Below are 20293 nucleotides of genomic sequence, written 5' to 3'. Positions count from 1 at the left end.
GTATGAAATAGAAGAAAAGGAAAAATAATGATTATCTAATGAGTTTCAATATTCAGGGGGAACAAATGTGGTAGTTGAATGCTGGCTCTAATAGGACAGCTGGAGAATTTAGGAATATGTTTATATAAAATTAAATCAGTGAAGAATGAGGCAGTTATTAACTCCAGAAAATTAGGTTATATAAGAAAGGAAATCACAGGTACTGTTCACTAGTTTTATAAGAAAGACATTATCATCCAAGTTGCAAATCAAATGTAGATTACATTTCTGAGTCTTAATGCAAAATTATTTTCTTGCATTGTTTGAAATTTAAACACATTCATTTAATAATTCAAGTAGTTGTTGGATATATTTATTTATAAAGTATGTCTCAGGCAAATTAAAAATAATTTTGAAGTCAAATAAATATTATCAGTGGTATTGTATCTAGTAAATCAAATTAAAATCAAAATGCATTTGTAGTAACTAGGTAAGGAAACAGAGCTCTAAGGAATGTGAAATAGATTTTTTTCCTAGTAACATACTTACATGTAGGTCACAGTTCTTGGTGAGCAAGGCACAATTTAATCCTGTTAAGAAGCTAAGAATTCAATGGCACATACGGAAATATAAGTGAAATTTGGATGGAGAGAAAAATAAAGCCGAGTGTTTCTTATGCTGGCAATCTACAATGGATGTTTAATGCAGCCTCATGGTTGGAGGCTGACAAAAGATATAACTTTTGGAGAAAGTGACTTAAGATTAATATTTTTAAAGGATGTGTGAGAAGTATCCAGGTGCAGTGGGAAAACATATGCATAAGAGTGCTAGCAGTAGAGCTGTGTTGACTTTTGTGTGCTCTGAATTCCTGTACACTAATCGTGGTGCTGATGATGATGGTCATGGTAGTGGTGGTGGTTTTGATGAGCAAGACAGTCAGGAATGGGAACAAACAGGAGCAGAGGATGATGGGTTTGTACAAAGACTCCCTTCTCTGTCTTACAGTCTGGAAGTCTATCTCATAGTCTGGAACACTGAGAGACACTCACTGATTTAGCATTTGAAAAACTGGGAAAGATTTTTCCTTTCAGGAAGAGCCTTCTGATTATGTGAGGAATGGATTACTGATAAATGACTGGAATCAGAAAGATGAGCTCAAAGTTATCACAATAACCCAAAAGACAGAGAACGAGGTCCCAAGTTGAAACAGTAGCAGTAGTTATGTAAAAAAGATAGAATTAAAAGTATTAAGAAGGTTAGTAAATAGAACCAGGAATGGTTAGATATGGGAAAGTAATTAGCACATATATTCTTCTAGTTAAGTATTAGCTTGGATGTTTTGTTTTATTCTTGATATACCTTGATTGGTGCTTTGTAATTAGACATCACAGTAAGGTTTGGTGTGATACAAAGATACAAGCCCATAGCACTTGGTTGTGTGTCCTTCCACATTCTACCCTACTTTTCTCCTCTTCTCCCCATACCTGTTACTAAGATTGGTAGTGAACCCTATGAAGGCTATGTGTGGACATAACATTGTTTGAACTGTGTTCTTCATCAAATGGGAGCAGGAGGAGTCAAAGGTGGGTTACAAGTGTGTATGTTAAGTGAGTTGCTGCTATGTTGTGATAGCTAGGAAAATAAGAAACAGAATGGAAAAAAATAGGCTGGGAAGTTCAGTTGTAGACACGGAGTAGACACTTTCTCATATTCAAATGGGTCAGAACACACACCTGTGATACTGGTTCCAGTCATTTCTGGCAATGAATGTTGGCTCTAGCTAGAGACACCAGAAACCAGAAGTGGGGCTGGTGTTTTACTTTTTGTAAAATACTTCAAGTATAGTATTACTAGTAGCAGCAATACTAGCAGCAGGAATATTAGTAGCGATAGTAGTAATAGTGATGGTCAAGGTACAAATGGTAAGAGAAATTTCCATGTGAAAAGTGTCACCTGATGTTAAGTGCTCAGTTTTGCTGGGAGACATTTATTCCCCGGAATCATTCTGTGCTGTGATTTTGGTAACTGTTTATAGTTATTGCTCCCCAGTCCAGGTTCTCTGGCAATTCAGACATTTCAGTGAACATTTAAATGAACTAGCATCAGCTTTTGTTCCTTCCAATAAAATGTTTTTGCTCAAACTTAAAAGCTGATTTTAGTAACTGTGAGTAACCACTAGAAAGGTCAAACAGAAACAGTGGAATCACGGATCTTCCTTCCAGAAAAACAAATTCGGAGTTAGAGAAAGCATCTAATTTTTTACTTTTTGTGACTAAATAATCTCATTTAATGTAATGTTCTCCAGTTTTATACATTTTCCTGCAAATGATATAATTTTGTTTTTCTCTATGGCTGAGTAAAATTCCATTGCATACATATCCAATAGTTTTGTAATTCATTCTTCTGTTGATGAACATCTTGGCTGGTTCCATAGTTTGGCAATGGTGAATGATGTGGCTAAGAACACAGATAGCCATGCAGTCATTTGGTAGTTTGGTTTCCATTCTTTTCAGTAGGTTTCCAGTAATGATATTTCTGGGTCCTATGGTACGTTTGTTTCCATTCTTCTGAGGATTCTCCTACTCTTTTCTAAAGTGGTTGAACTATTTTGCAATTCCACCAACAGTGTATTAGAGTTCCCACTTCCCCACGCCCTTACTAGCATTTGTTGTTGTTTGTGTTTTTAATGATTATTATTCTAACTGGGGTTAGTAAAATCTCAGTATAGTTTTGATTTGCATTTCTCTTATTGCTAATGATGTTGAACATTTTTATATATTTATAGCCCTTTTTATTTCTTTATGGTATATAAAGAAAGGTGTGATGTGTGCATGTACGTCTCTACCATCCTGTACCTTATTAATATATATAATTACAATGCGCCAATAAAAAAATTCTGAGTTAGAGATGTGGATCTGACAGTTATTGGCATTTGGTGGCAGCTGGAATTATTAGATTAAATCCCTGAGTTGGCAGCTTGTGAATTCCAACACAGGTAAAGACCAGGTTAGACTTCTCATTCTCTAAGTCAAGAAAAGAGAGAGAGAGAGAGAGAGAAAAAAAAAAAACAGAAGAAACAATAGGAATTGTTGCATCTGTATTCCATGGAATACCTGAGATTTATTTTCTTTCCTCAAAATCTGTAAATTGTGTGATATCAGCAAAAATTTCTTCCATGTCCCAGAATTTTGACAAGAAATTCCTTTTATCCTAAGCTTTTATTAAAAACAGCTAATTTATTAGTGTTATTCTTGTTTCTTAGAGTTATAATAAGAGTTGACAAGTTGAATCAGCAACCACTCTTTTTTAAAAATATAATCTTATTGGTGCATTGTTGTCTAACGTTATAATGTAAATCATGTTGACAATGACATACATGCACACAGCATTTTAAAAATTTCTCTCCTGAAGATATGGTTAATACTTAACATTAAATTCACTTTTTTTATTTTAATAGCAGTAGGACTATATGATGAGTAGAATACTAGATATTTTTAGAGGACCTAAACAATTTTTATCTCTTCTCTGCTTTACTCCTGGCCTTCTTAATACAGTGACATTGGTAGAAAGAGGTAAAATAGGAAAAAATACTCTAATTTCAAGCAAACGCAAGATTTCATGGAAATTCCAAGTGTCACATACACTTTTAAACAAAATTTCTTTGGATAGATTGTGTTCAACAGACAGGAAAAAAATTAAGATAACAGATAAGTACACATTATTAAAGAATGGGTTGCAATAATGATTTTTCTAGATTTTTATTTTCTCAACTCCCTTCAATCTTTACTACTTATCTCTAACAACAAACATTGATTTATCTCTAACAAAGAGCTGTACATCTTAAGGTGTCTATTTTTGCCTTAATTACAATTTCTTATACAAAAGAAAGGAACCTGGCATTTGAAATAAGGACCCACATATGGTCACCAATTATTTTGTCCTCTTGACTCTTTGCAGATAATTCCTTCAGTGCTCTCATGAATTGTGTTTCCATTATCTATTGTTACGTGAATTTCTTCCTTAGATTTAATATTCCCCAAAGGGCAGAGAACATGCCTTAATGATTTTTGTAAATCTAGAAGCCAATATGAGATCTGACATGTCGTAGGTTTTCAGTACATATTTGTTGAAGGAATAATGAACTAATCAGAGATCAATTTTGTTCAAAAGGACATTAAAATAAGGTTCTTTCTTCTAGGAAAAGTATCTCAGGTGCAAAATTCATTGTAACAGCATATGTTTATTAAGCATGCAATGAAGTGTCAAACACTGTTAATATTAAAAAGTGACAAACCTCTTTTTGTAGGCTGAGTAACAGGGAAATGATTGTTTGATAAATTGACAAGAAAATTCATCTCTACGTTTATAGATCTCTTCAAAACCTGCACATATTTCTCAGAATAATAAAAACATTTATTTCATGCTTATGAGAGTGGGACGTGAAGAAAGAAAATCAATTTTTTTTCCTATAAGACTTCACTAAATGAGTGCTTTTTGAGCAATTTGAGATAAATGGGTCCTTGGAAGCACCCCAAGTCATAAGAGGTAAAGGATGTAACATCAGCTTGGTGTAAGATACACCTTCTTTGTGAATCTAGATTCAGAAAAAAAAAAAACAAGATTCTCCTCGTTCCTTTTTTGGAAAGTAAGGCTTATCTTTCACAGGACTTTCACTGATTGCATATGTTGTTACAAAGCTCACTCTAACACCAGGGATCTGTGTAGAAAGGCTTTGAACATGTATTCTGCTTGAAATTAGCACACAATGCTCAAATGATTTGATGAAAGTTGTGATCTTATGCTGCTTGTATCCTGTGCTCAGTAGCTGATCTTTACAGTATTATAATTAATATTCAGTGGCTGATCTTTACAGTTGATATTCTTCATTTATTTTGTTCAGAGTTTCTAAAGCCATAGCAAAACTTAAGCAATTAAATAAAATTTTGGTGTTTTCAATTCCCAAACCAAAACACTCAAAATAATATAAATCAGAGCCTAGGAAAAAAAGCAAGGCACTCATAATTTACCCACATAATTTCTAACCATATTATAGCTCTCGATTTCGGTTACCGGTGCCCTTCAACAGGCTTGTGCTTTGATAATTACTCTGATTTTTATTTTTATTTTTTATTTTTTATTTTTTTTTGGTGGTACTGGGGTTCCTAGAAACCCTTCTACCTCCGGGTTACACTCCCAGACCTATTTTTTATATCTTTATTTGGAAACAGGGTCTCTTAAACCAGTGCGACTGGCTTTGAACCTGCGCGATCCTCCTGTCTCTGTCTCCCAAGCGCTGGGATTACAAGCGTGTGCCACCACGCCCGGCTGGATTTTATTTTTAATATGATTAAAATCATATTAAAAATAAAATCATGTGTCAATCTAGAAGTATGATTTCAACTTTTTAAAAATTTGTCTTTTATTCTGAAAATTTGAAGTTGCTCAGAAAAGTTGAAAGAACCACGAAATGAACTCCTGTCTACTCATCATCAGTGTTTATCAATGACAACATCCTGTTCACCTTCTCCAATTTCTTTTATTTTCTTTCCAAATGAATGTTGCAGACATCAAGTCATTTTATTCCTGTTGCTTCAGCATATATTTTCCAAGTCAATAATGTTTTCCTACCCAGCTGTAATATCACACTTAAGAAAATCAGCATGAGCTCAGCATGCATGCCTGTAATCCCAGTATTTGGGAGGTTGAGACTAGTAAATTACAGGTTCAAGGTCAGCCTCAGCAGTTTAGTGGGACCCTATTTAAAAATAAAAAAAAAGAGTTGTGGATTTCACAGTATAATGCCCCTGGGTTCAATCCCCAATACCAAAGAAAAAAATCAGCATAAATATTTACAATTAACATAAAAAAAACTCCTCGTTGTACCAAATACATCTTTTTCTATTTTTTAATCCCCATTACGATCTAGCCAGTATCCATGAATTATCATTGGCCATGTCCCTTAAGTTCCTCAAATTATAAAAGTCCTAAAGTTTTCTGCTTTTCTTTGCTCTTTTTTCTTTATCTTATTTTTTGGCAGTACTGTGGGTGGAACCCAGGAACATTGTACCTCCAAGCTATACCCCAGCCCTATTTTTCATTCTTCATTTTGAAACAAGGTCTCACTAAGTTGCAGTGAGACTTACTAAGTAGCTGAGGCTGTCCAAGAACTTGCGATCCTCCTGTCTTGGCATCCCAAATACTGGGATTACAAATGTGTGCCACCGTGCCTGGCTCTGCTTTTCTTTATATTTGATTTTTTGAAGAGGGCAGGGATTTTGTCTTAGAACTCTACATTTTGTGCTAACCAACATGCTTCTTTATGACTTGACTTAGGCCAAGTGTTTCTGGCAAGACCACCATGTGGGTGGTTTGGGATATCTCTCATTGTTAGTGAGAATGTGAACTGTACATTTATTTTAGAAAAGGATTGGCAGAGCCAAGGGCACGCTTGTAACCCCAGCATTTGGGAGGCTGAGACAAGAGGATCGTAGTTTATGGACAGCCTTGGCCACTTAGTGAGGTCCTTTGCAACTAAGGGAGACCTGTTTCAAAATAAAGAATAAAAAAACAGGGGCTAGGGGTGACTTTGTTTTGGGTCACCCTTCTATATTATTCTGAAATAGTATAGGGCTGTAACTATCTTCTTTATTTCTAGCTTTGTAATAAACTAATTTAAATCTTCAGCAAAAAATACATGGCTAGGATATAACTTGAAGGTAGAACGCCCCTGGGTTCCATCCTCAGTACCTCAAAAAAAAAAAAAAAAAAAAGAAAAGAAAAAAGAAAAGGCTTGTGAGTTTCTTATAGTCTTAGCATGTGATTCATCAAATATTTACCTAATTGAGTTTGTTGAGTTGAACATTGGTCCACACTAAAAATTACATAATATTATTTATATATTTATTCATCATTGTCTCCAAAAAACAATCAAAACATTATTCAAGCAGTGAATAGATAAACTATGGCAAATCCCTACAGTGGATTATTACTCAAAAATAAAGAAACAAGCTGCCAAGCCACACAAAACACACACACACACACACACACACACACACACACACACGCATAGACAAAGTAACTTGAATGCACATTGCTAAGTGATAAAAGTTGATTGATAAAGGCAAATATATAATTCCGACCATATGACATCCTATGGAACATAAAAATGCAGAGACAGTAAAAAGATAAGTAGTTGTTAGGAATTCAGGGGCACAGGGAAAGATGAACAGGTGAGGCAAGAGGAAATTTTAGGACACTAGGTCTACCTCTGAGGTGAGGTGATGGTGGACACAGGACACATTTGTGGAGGCCTATGGACATCTACAACACAAAGAGCCACTCTCAATGTTAATATGACTTTAGTTGAGAATAATATATTATTGATTAGTGCTGATTATGAACTAATTATTACTAATAATTATTAGTAGTAATTATTACGACTAATTATTAAAAATACCACACTACTCAAAAGATGGGTGAAACTGTGCAAAGGAGGGTGCAGCTATGGTAACTCTCTGTATTATAGGCTCAATTTTCCTATACACTTAAAGCTGTTATAAAAAATAAGTCTTCTCAACAATATATGGGGCGGGGAGCAAGGGCGGCTGAGTGGGATCCGGAGGGAGAGGCGTCAAATGCTGTTTACATGGATGTTTAGATCACTTTGAAACTCGTTATATGTAATTACAATGCCCCAATAAAAGTATTAAAAATAAAGCTTTTAATTAAAATCCAATGTTAATTTCTGTTAAAGCAGAGGATAAGATGGACAAGTGTGGAATAAAGATCTGGGGACATACAGGATATATTCACCACTGAGGAGGATTTGGCTTAAAGGTGCCAAGACCGCCCACAAAGCCATATCAATGAAAGCAAGTTGTTCCTGCACAGGGAAAAGTTAGCATGGAAAACTGGATTAATGAAAAGCCCAGAAACAAATTAAGAGAAGAATAGAACTTTAATCCTAGGAATTAGGAATCATTGCAGACCAATGGGAGGAACTTGGACCATTCGGTGGGACAGGGGATCATGTTTTCTTCTGTGTAAAAGAACATTAGAAACATTAAAATAATGGTATTGGGAGGGTGAGATAGGAGGATTGTAGGTTGAAGGCCAGCCTGCAGCAGAGTAGACTCTATTTTTTAAAAAAGTGTTGAGTGTTGTAGTCCAGAAGTGGAGTGCCCCTAGGTTCAATCCCTAGTTCTAAAAAAATAAAACACATACACACACAAACAATTCATAAACCATACAGAAAATAACTCCTGATGGATCAAAGAGTTAAATGACAAAAAATAAAGATTTTTAAATTTGGGGAAAAAAATGACTGTGGCAGTAAAACTTTTCTTAAATAAGACTCAAAGATTCAAACCCTAAAATAAAATGTGTGAAAATCTGACTACATTTGCAAATGTTTCCTTAAAAATTACAATAAAAATTAGTAGAAAACCAAAGACTGAGAGAAAATAATTGCATAATCCTTTTGGACAGAATTTTAGTATCTGATATTTTTAAATGAATGAATAAAAACCCTCCACAACAGAGTACAATACCAAAGGAAAGAGATAACATAGAAAATCTTATTGAAAAGAGTCATGTAAGTAAATGATCAGTCTTATTTCTAATATTTGAAAAGAGGTAAAATAAAATAATATTATATTATTTTACACTCATTGGAATGGCAAGAGGAAAATATCTGCCCACACAAGACTTGGTGCAATTGGAGAAACATTTCTAACCATGATAATGGGAAAATATCTGGCACAACTTGATAAACAATTTTATATCTAATTGATAGCTAATATAAACATGAGAAACATATTTTATCCAAAAACTCTCTGAGCTACATCCCGGGCCCTTTTCACATTTTGTGTTTGAAACACGGTCTTGCTAGATTGCTGAAAGTCTTGATAACTTGCTGAGGCTGACCCTGAACTCGCGATCCTCTGGTGTTGGCCTCTTAAGTATTGGAATTACAAGCCTGAGCCACCATACCCGGCCAAATTTCTACTTTCAGTTCAAAAAGTCACTGTATATTTTGTCATCGCTACATTCTTAATGTGTTTTTTGAGTATCCAGTATAGGATTAAAAATTTTCCATTGGTTGCAAAATTTATATTTTCTTTAACTTAGTGTCTGACATGTCTGCCTATCAGACAAAGCATTGGTTACTGGAGAGAAAAAAATATTTCAAGCATGGCCAGCTGTCTAGTCAGATATGTAAGTGCTGAATAACATAATTGTAGTTCTTCAAAATGGTCAATACTAGAAAGTACCTATTTTTATTTAGTAATGAAGAGCAAACTTATTTATGTGGTGTGTTTTTCTTTTCAAAGGGAAACCAGTTTTGAAGGGCAAATACTATTTGGTACTTCTTGCAAATTCTAGGTCGCAGACAAGAATCCCACTGGCATTTTCAACATTCATAAGCTCACTTCTTTGTACATTTTTCCGCGTGGGTTCTGACAATATAATGGCGTTTCGAAGCCTTTTATTTCTGATCTTGAACAAGAATCCTGGTGGGCTGTCAGAATTGTAAGGTAAAGTAAAAAGAAATTATGCGCCCTGGTGCCTGCAAACGAGAGTCAAATGAATAATTCCGAGTGTTAGATTTCAGAGAGACCAGAAGGAATTTCTTACTCTTAGGAAAGTTTGCTAAGTTTGCTAAGGAATTTAGGAGAGAAAGAAGACCTAAATCAATATACTTCTAAGAATTGAGCCATAAATATAACTTATTGATTCTTACAGTTGTCCAGTGACAACCAATGATTTCAATTTCTCCTTCAGGCATGGTAGACATGGCTATCAACAGGCTGCTGTAGGGTTTATGAAAATAGATGTACTGTCAATAAAAACTAGTTATGAGGGTAAAATTCTTAAATGATCAAAAATACAGCTTAAATTCATTTCAATAACATCCCGGATTTTATATGTTTGAAGAAAATTCATAGATGAAAAGCACTAATTAAAATTGCTGTGGTTTGGATATTAAATGTCCCCCCAAAGATCCATACACTAAAAGCCTGATCAATAGTCTGTGATGCTACTGGGATGTGGTCCAACCGTTAGGCGCTGAGGTTTGGAGGAAGAAAGCCAGGCCACTGGAGGGTATGTCCTTGACCTGCGTGTTGGGACCCTGTCCCTTCCTCTCTCTTTCTGTTTTCTGTGTGTCACCAGGTGCCTTGGCAGGTTCCCCAAAACAAATAGAGAAAAATGGTGCTAAAATTTATATGAAAGAATAAATGACCCAGAATAGCCTAAGAAAGTGATGTTGGAAGCATCACAATACCTGGCTTCACATTGTTAACAGAAGCAACCATCTAGAATATGTCACAGTGGACCTCACTGGTAGGTATAATTCTACTGCACTAATAAAAAGAAACAAAAATACACCAGATTATATACACATATATAACAGCATATATATAGATATAGATATAGATATACATATGTAGATAGATGTATGAAGTGCGAACAAGAGAGAAAAAAGTGATAAATGCTTGAAAAATACTTATTAAAATCTTAATAAAGATTAAAAAAACAGAAAAGAGACATTTTCATTGGATCGTAGGTGGAACTCTAGATGAAGAAGGAGAAACTATAAATGGCCTAACTGGGGTGGGGTGGGAAGGGGAGAAAGGAAAATTCCCTATGCACATGATGTACTTTAACAAACATCTCAAAGTCCATCACTAAGCCACACATGAGGAGGAGGGAGGGGGAGGGAATGGGTGGTGTGTGCATGCATGCCTCCACCATCTTGTACCCCATTAAGATGTACAACTACAATGCACCAATAAAATTTTTTTTTTAATTTACCATTTGTTCAAATTTAAAAGCAGTATATTTAAAATGGAAGCCAGGGAACATTGGTATATTAGTACCATTAAAAGAAGACAAAGGGACCATAGGAAAGAAGCCTTGAGGGCCTCTCAGGAATCTACAAGACCTCCTCCTCGGAAGGATCAAGAGTGTAAAAGTGTAAATTCATTTCAAAGACTTTTCTCCAGGAGGAGAGCCCTTGGGCACCCTAGAAGCTGTTCCGATGTCCAGCTGTCCAGGCACTCAGAGGCCCCTGCGGCCGTGGTCCCATGAGATCAAGCCACACTGCCCACATGATGCTGCTTGGCAGAATGCAAGAACTTTGGGGTCCTGGGGGCTTCCACCAAGATGTGAACGGGAAACCTGGGTCCTGGGCACAGTATGGCTGATCACTGTTCTTGCAAAACAGATGACACAGTATAATGCATGGTACGGCTGTGGGGGTGAGGCCGGGGCTGCCGTGGAGACCCCCGGGAGCTGCAGTGGAGACCCCCGGGGTACAATCTGCTTTCTGAGGAAGGTGAAGGTGGACCAGCAAACCTAGCAGAAAATTTGTATTTCTTCTTTTGCAAAGTGCCTATTTAGTTTAATTTTCCTCTGTGTGTGTGTGTGTGTGTGTGTGTGTGTGTGTGTGTGAGAGAGAGAGAGAGAGAGAGAGAGAGAGAGAGAGAGAGAGAGAGAGAGACTGACTGGGGATTGAACCTAGTGGGGCATTCTACCTCCATGCTACACCAGAAGTCCTATTTATTTAATTTTTTAATTTTTTTTTTTTTTGGTGGTACTAGGGGTGGAACCCAGAGGCATTCTAACTCTGGGCTATACTCCCAGACCTATTTTTATATTTTGTTTGGAAACAGGGTCTCACTGAGTTGCTGAGAGCCTCACTAAGTAGCTAAAGCTGACATGGAACCTGCGCGATCCTCCTGTCTCAGCCTCCCAAGCGCGGGGATTACAAGCGTGCGCCACCACACCCGGCTCTCTATTTTTTAAATTTTGAAACAAGGTCTTACTAGGTTGATGATATTCTCGGTACTATATGAAGCTGTCCTCAAACTTGAGATTCTCTTGTCCCAGCCTCCCAAGTACAGAATTACAGGTGTGAGCCACCATGCCTGGCTCCAATTTGCCATTTTTATTTTTATTTCTTTTTCAGTATTAAGTGTTTTGAGTTGTTTGTATAGTCTATATGTTAGTCCTCTGTCAGAGGAGTAGCTGGCACAGATTGTCTCCCATTCAGTAAGCTCTCTTTTCAGACTCTTGATTATTTTCTTTGGTACCATCCCATTTAATGACTCTTTTTCATTTCCTAAGCTTTGGGGTCTTACTAAGAAAGTGTCTGTATGTGGGAATGTTTGTCCTCTCCTCTCCAGTAATCATGATGTCTTAGTCTAATGTGTAGGTCTTGAGTTCACTTTTGTGCAGGGTAAGAAATTAGGGTCTAATTTTATTCTTCAACATGTAGATTCTCCCTGGGAGTAGGATGTTTAAAACTGGCCTTCCTTAAGTAAAATAAAATTTGTAATGACTATAAACTAAAAGAGACCAGGAAGTTTTGTTTCTGAGCTTCTAATTGGAAGCAAAAGTTATTGGTGGGGCAAAGGGTGGCATCATGTACACGCAAATTGCATGAACGATACACACAACCAGAACAGATATGAAAAGGGGAATTGTGACTGAGGGGCGATGCCTTCCGTGAAGGAGGAACTATACCTGAGGGTCTAGAGATGACTGCGACCTGCAGGGGAGTCTTTTGATCACTGAGTTCAAAAGTGAAGTTACTTAAGACGGCGCCTATCAGTCTGTAATAAAAGAAGAAATGCGCCCGTCTCTTGGGTTTAAGGTGAGCCTGTTTTGAAAGAAAAAGTAGTGTCTTCCCTAAAGAAGCCTTTTGCATTTTAAAATATGATGAAAGAATTGTGTGTCTTGGTCTCGGAATTGAGGAGTCTCTCAGAAATCATCTTTAATCTGGGGAAAGACTCAGCTTTCCCACAGAAGGAGGAGGTGATCGGGCAGAACACCTCATGGTTAACAAATTCACCCTGTTGGGCCCGCTCTCTGTGCCTGTCCTGTGAATGTGGGGCGGAAGTGCCAAGGAGCCATGTACTCAGACAGGCGGGGCTCCAAGAATCTGAGCAGATTAGATGTGAATTTTGTGGACATGGAGTGCATCCTCCTGAAGGCGAGACCTGGCTTCAACTCAGAAAAGTAAGGAGAAGGCAGACTGCTCCAACCTTCAATCCCTCGACGCCTTTCACATTCCCACACTGATCCCGGCTCTGGAAAAATTAGCCAATTTAGACAAAAAACAAGAATAAAGCAGGTGTTGCGGCAGGCTTCACAATATACACAATTGCTCCGATATGTGTGTTTTTCAGATCCTGGTAGCTTCACATAAATTCAGTTCACAGAAGTTTGCACTCTCCTGTTTCTGAAGTAGGAAAAGGCCTGGTTGGAAACATTTGTAGATGGAGAAAAAATTGTTTAAATTAGGTAACTTCATTAAAAAAGCATACTCTGCCCCGAGGCTGTGTTGAGCTGCAGCACTTGATGGTAGTTCATTAATCTATCTGCTAACATATTCTAGGTCGGATGTATATCTCTGCACCTGCCGCGTGTTTCGTTTAGCCTGCTTATAAAAAAAAATAAGAAAATGCCAAGGAAAGCATTTAAAAAGCTTTCCAGTGTCTTGCAAAAATAGGCTTAGTCTCCTTTTGAGGAAGATAAAATATGGAAACAGTATTTTTGAAATACCTTATATTGGCTGGGAGATCACAGATAACTTGCAAGCCTGGAATGCCTCTGATTTACAACTTAATAACTTCATTTTCCAGAAATAAAGTAGGGTTCTTCATTTAAGGACTGAAATACCACCATTCTCTTTGAATACCAGTGATCGTTTAATTTCATGACATCTGTATCATTCATGCAGTGTGATTTAATAAGAACAGTCTTTCTTGTTTCCAGTGTGTAAGGTGTGTCTTATGGGTACACTGAGCTTTACAGCAAACAGATGCTAGATGTAGCTACCCGGTGCGCTGCTCTTACGGAGTCTGAAATATATGAGGTGTTTTTGGTAACCTAAGTACAAACAAAATGAGGCTGTTTTTCTTGAAATAAATTAAAAAAAACTCACTTTAGGAAGATTTGAAATTTAAAAACATGTATAAAACAGTGATGGCTAACTTTACAAAAGTGTTTTCTCTCTTAATAGTGACAATCATAGTTTGAAAGTTTAAGTGTGTTCATAATAATTTCCTTGATGGGGGCCCTGACCTATTTATCACAGAGAAACAGTATTTTGGAAAATACTACTCACTAAAGGTCCATTAAAATATTAAAGCTCTTAGAGACATATCCTATTATTCAGGAGGAAAATTTTGCACGTGGAGAATTGCTACATAAATTTGAACTATTACTTTAGGTATAATACTGAGATTGCTGTATGAAGAAGAGGTACACGAGGAGAGGTTCCTCCCATCTGTTGCGTGAAACAGGAAACTTTATTGTAAAATTACGTTTTCAGAATTTAAATGATGATAGTCAGTGCTATGAATTTGGTGTTTATATCAGCTTTCAGTTGAGTAAAGTATGCTTTATTTTCTTTTTTCTTTTTTTTTTTTTTTTTGCAATACTAGGGATGGAACCCAGGGGCATTCTACCTCCGAGCTACACCCCCAGCCCTATTTTTTTAATCTTTATTTTGAAAAAGGGTCTCATTGAGTTGCGGGAGAGCCTCACTAAGTAGTTGAGGCTGTCCTCGAACCACAATCCTCCTGTGTCAGCCTCCTGAATGCTGGGATTACAAGCGTGCGCCACCACGCCTTTAAAAAGCTAAAGTATGCTTTTTAAAATGAATATCTCATTAAAGTTACACTTTCCATGAGTGTATAGTATGTTACCATACTATTCCCCTTGTCTAATTATTAGAGAATAATGAGATGTCTTTGAGGGAGTGTGAGTTCATAATTATTATGGATAAGCTAGGTTTTGTTTGCAATGCATTGATAATTATTTTCAAGACTAAAAACTAGTTTCTATAGTAGTTATGAAAGCTTCAAACCACTTACAGACTAGACTCTCTTTAGATGTTCTGGAATACATCAATTAAAAAATATCTTCTTTTGAGTATTCTACAATGAAGAGGGCGAGTTAAAGGGGGAATGTGAGAACCCTTTCCAAAGGCCATACATGTTGGAAGGAATGTAGATTGGGCCTGTTGTCCAGCAATGCATCCTTAAATTTGAATTTTTACTTTTAACTGAAGAGGTTTGGTCAGCATTGTTTAATTTTTCTGTGTGTGTGTGTGTGTGTGTGTGTGTGTGTGTGTGTGTGTGATACTGGGGATAGAACCCAGGGGCTTTCAACCTCTGTGCTACACCCCAGACCTGTTTTACACTTTATTTGGAAACAGAGTCTCACTAAGTTGCTGAGAGCCTCACTAAGTAGCTGAGGCTGGCTTTGAACCTGTGCGATCCTCCTGTCTCAGTCGGCCAAGCACTGGGATTACAAGTGTGCGCCACCGCGCCCAGCCAACTTTGTTTAATTTTTAAAAACTCACACCATTATCTGCAACGTGGCCTAGCAGCTAATAATCAGTTTTTCATGTGGAGTAAATGAGATCATCTATGTAAGAATTTGATTAATAATGTACATTTATAAAATAATATTTAACTTGTACTCTGTTTTTCATTTAAGATTTCCCCCAGCTTAAAGAATGTCGTGGTACCAACAATAACAAAAAATTAACTACCTAAGAACTCTGAATGTAAGAAAAGGAAATAAAGGTAGGATTTTGTGAGAAAAATAAGTCAGAATTAAAAGGAAGTAGTGGCCCCAATTTGGGTAAATTTTCCATCATTTTCCTCTTTTCTCTTTGTAGCGTTGAAATAAGAACAGGCCCCATTTCGTGGAGCTACGGGCTGGCAGGCTGACACTCAAATGACATTCTATACAACGAAAGTACAATGTGCCTTCCTTTCAGAAATGGAGCTTCCCCCGCAAGTCTGCTTAAGAAGTCAGAAATAAAACCCTAATAAGCTTAAAATGCTGGAAAAGAGACAAAGTATGAGTCTGGATTATGATAAAATTAAGATACAAATAAGAATCAAAGCCGGTCAGATGCCATTCTACCCAGGAAGCCTCTTGCCTCCTAATTGAAGCAGAACTCTTCAATGTATAGTTCTAAGCCTGTATTCTACTCAGCCATCCCCAGACTTTATCAGTGAACTCACCCGACTCTTTAGGTTGGCTAGGAGCCTCTTGTGACAAGTTTAAATCCTGTATCTATGCATCCCCAGCAGCACCTGTCACCATACCTGACATAATAGCTCCTTAATCAATCTTTGCTGGGCGGAATTGAAAATAACCATGACGTGTCTCTCTAGAGCACTTTACACATTGATGGAAAGACCTCGCGCATCTTTGTCTTCCTGGTAAACAGCAAGATCCTCTCCGTGGTTAGATGGCTATCTGTGTTTTTCTCTCTAGCGTGTACATGAAGATGGGGACCTGGGTTTGTTCTTAAGTGTTTGGATCTGATCCTTTGAAATCTTGAAAGAATTCCTTCTTTCCAATTTCCTCTGTTCTATCTTTTGCCTGGTTGAAATTGATAAATCATCTTGTTATCAGTCTTGTTAAAGGCTGATAAGGGAAGTAAGAGTTTGCCATTTCACCAGGCTGTGTTTTGAATAGCTAAAGTCTCCTTTAAAATATGTTAAGGTCTTTTATTTACTTTATGACATATGGGGCTTACACCATTACCCTCTACTCTAGAAACAAACTGCTTAAGTCTGTTGTATAAGAGATTGTTTGTAGACTATTACAGAACCCAGGCTTTACCTGGTGCTAGGAAACCACAGAGTAGAGCATCTCCCCATATGTAAGTAGAAACATATTTATGACACAGCAAATGATTCTGAGTTCTGAACAGCTCAGGGTTGAAATTTTACACTCTGTTTTTTCTACTACTACCTTATCAGAATTTTAGAACAGAGATTTTCACTGTTTTCTTCAATCTTTAACTCAATATAATATGTATTAATCCGTTCTCTGTCGCTGTGCCAAAAGAGATAAAAACATCGAGTGAAAAGAAGGAAAGGTTCACTTGGCCTCATGGTTCAGCACCTGGTCAGTGGCCTCATTATGTCTGGACCCATGGTGAGGGGGATGTCAGGATGGGGGCAAGTGGGGAGACAGTGGCAGGAAGGAGAGAGAGAGAAGATGGAGGGAAAGGGAGAGGAGGAGGGAGAGGGAGGGGAGGAAGGGAGAGAGAGAGGAAGGGAGAGAGAAAGACAGAGAGGGAGGGAGGGAGAAAAAGGTAAAGAGTGAGAAGAGGGGAGAGAGGAGAAGAAGGGAGAGGAGAGGGAAAGAGGGAGAGAGGAGAAGAGGAGAAATAGAATACCGGGAGGGAGGAGAGATCACGTACATGGAAAAAAGCAACTGACATAGAGACCTTTATAAATGATAATAATACACTAATCACTGGACATTTTCTGTAAGAAATGAGACAAATTCCTAGATGTACACAGAAGAGATGGGATTTTCATAATAAACAGGATAAATGAATCCGTTCTCAAAAGCCTCCCAACCAAGTAAAGCCCAGGATAGAGAGCTTTATGAGTGAATTGTACCTGCATTTAAAAAAATAATACCAATATTTTCTGAAATCTTCCAAAAATAAATACAGGAAGGGTGACCATTTTTAAATTTAGATGTGTTTGTGTGTTACTGGGGACTGAACCACAGGGGAGATTTTACCTCTGAGATATACGCAAAGTTTCTTTTATTTTGAAGCAGGGTCTCATTAAGTTTAGAAGGGTCTCACTAAGTTGCTGAAACTGGCCTTAAACCTGAGGTCCTCCGGTCTCAGCCTCCCAAATACTGGGATTAGAGCATTCACCCCACACCCTCAAAGATGTGTAATGGCCTGTTTCCTAAACGTCTTCTGGCAAGAGGCACTATTAATCAGATATAACTGAGAAGAAATAAAACGTAAAAGAACACCCAAAGGATAAACCTCAAAGAATAAGCACTGGGGAGGTCTCTCAAGGAAAGAAGCCAATAAGAGGGGAACCCAGGAGAACATTTTCTGTCTTCAGGAAATTCTCTCTTGCAGAATTTTCTAGCAGAAATTCTCATTAAGTTACAGAGGGTTTCATTAAGTAGCTGAGGCTTGATTGATTGCTTTCTCTTTTTCTTTCTTTCTTCTTTCTTTCTCTTTCTGTGGTGCTAGAGATTGAACCTAGGGGCATTCTACCTTTGAGCTACACCCCCAGGCCTATTTTATTTTTTATTTAGAAACTGAGACTCACGAAGTTACAGAAGTCCTCACTATGTTACTAGGCCTGGTTTCAAACCTGCAACCTTCCTTTCAGCCTCCCAAGTACTGGGATTACAGGTGTGCATTACCATGCCTAATTCTTGTTGATTTTACTTATACTACTTTTTAAAAGTAGCTCATAGATTTTTAAATCTTTAATTTTAAAAAACACCGTTCATTTCATATGATTTCAACACTTAAATATTCTTGAAATGCAATCTTGACTTTCAGAAGTGTAAATGAACAAGTCTTCAGTTTTGTTTTGGAAAACTGAAAAATTTATAGTAGTTAAGCCAAAGATTTGTTTTTAATGGGGTAACGTCGCCATCTTGTGGTTGTATAAAATATTGCTACTAAAGATATTAAGGATTATGATTGTGTCTATTACTAATACAAAGATGGGGTTCTAGTACTTTTTTCTCAGTTGAACTGTCCAGAGAAAATCACAGCCCTGGGTTACCTGGGCTCAGCAAATCCCGAGGGACTGACGGAAGCGGGTGTGAACAGATGGGCGCCTTCCCTCTGCGATCAATACTTGAAGACCAATTGGTCCCGGAACATTTCTGCCTCTGTCACAAGGCCTACAAGCTAAATATTAAAGTTTTTGTTTCCAAAAACCAAGCAGGAAGCTCTGAGAAACATTAGAAGTTTGTTTTATTGAGGAGGATGTTACAAGGTGACATATCAGTAGGTAGATTCTGTTTGATTTGCCCGGTTTAGAATATATACACATCAGCTACTGAAGTACTTGGCTTCCTGTGGGTGATACATGATGCTGGGAAGGGTACCAATGCCCACTTCCAGCTCTGAAAGAACTATGATTTGCGAAAACTATCAAATATTTCTGAGAGCCCAGGATGGTGGCCGGTGCCTGGAATTCCAGAACTTAGGAGGCTGAGACAGGAGAAAAACAGGCTCAAGGTCAGCCTTAGCAGTTTACAGAGACCCTCTTGAAACCCAGGCAGGCCCTGTTTCAAAATTAAAAAAAAGTAAAATTAGAGGACTTTGGGTGTAGCTAGGAGGCAGAATATCCCTCCCTGGGTTCAATCTTTAATATAAAAAAAAAGCTTCTCAGTCTCAACTTTTTTCTGATCGTAGAGAAAATAACATAATAACAACCTCCCTTATAGGATATGCATAAACTGGAAATGTGAATGTTTATTACTTTGAATGCTTGATTATTCAAAACCAACAGGGTACCTGCACAAGTGAATCAGTAACCAAACATTTAAGAATTATGTTTTTCAACAGATCTCCTTCTAGGTATAATTAGGGAAAGTACAAACATTTTGGACTTAGTCCTTCTCCAAAGCTAATAACTACTACTTGTTTAATCAATTACTTAGGAACAGATCAATTCATATTTATGTGGTTTGAAACTACAGTTAAAGTCCAAGCCTTGACATTCATAAAAATACATTTTTAATAATGTTAAAATTTGGGAGACCTTCTAAGGAAAGTTGTTCTAGGCTCTCCATGGCTAGCTTCAATTTTACTTTCTCCCAGATAGGAGGAAGAGAAGGGAAGAGAGATAAGGGTATCGCATATGGTCCTTTCTATCTTCATGGCCCTGAGAGATGACTAGTTTCTCCAGGGATCTGGGGAGGTTCTTACTGAATCTTTCTCCTGTGAACTTCCAGGATATAAATAACATTTTGAGATCCTTTCCTCGACCTCTGTGTTTCAGGAATTCTACCTACAGCTTTTTTCTGGTCCCTGGCAATCAGAGACTCATCCCTGAGAAATATGTATACAACCAGTTTCTGCAAAGTCTCAGAGTGCAAATCTCTCTCCAGGCATTAGATGTTTTGGGGTCTGTCGCCAGAAACATCCACCAGCCTTTTTCTCGTTCTAAATTTTCCAGGTAGGACTCATATCACAATTCAAAGGTGAGATAAAAGCCCTATGCAATAAAAAATTCTTTGTTATTTTCTCAAATAAATGTGGAGAATTTCACCCTTGACAAGCCTATTGGTCCAAGAACCAGTCCTCATACCCATTTTTTGGAAGCTTATTCCAACTTATCACTGGAATTTCAGATCTACTGAAACTCATGCTTCAGTGCAGAGTTATGTTTTATCATTTAGTTGTGCATCTTTTGATCAGAACTATCAAACAGGTTTTAGGAAACTTGAACACCCCAGTAAGCCAACAGCTGCATTGCCTTACATTATTGTA

Source organism: Muscardinus avellanarius (assembly GCF_963383645.1).
Source record: "Muscardinus avellanarius genome assembly, chromosome: 11".
Lineage (NCBI taxonomy): Eukaryota > Metazoa > Chordata > Mammalia > Rodentia > Gliridae > Muscardinus > Muscardinus avellanarius.
This window is presented reverse-complemented; position numbering follows the sequence as displayed.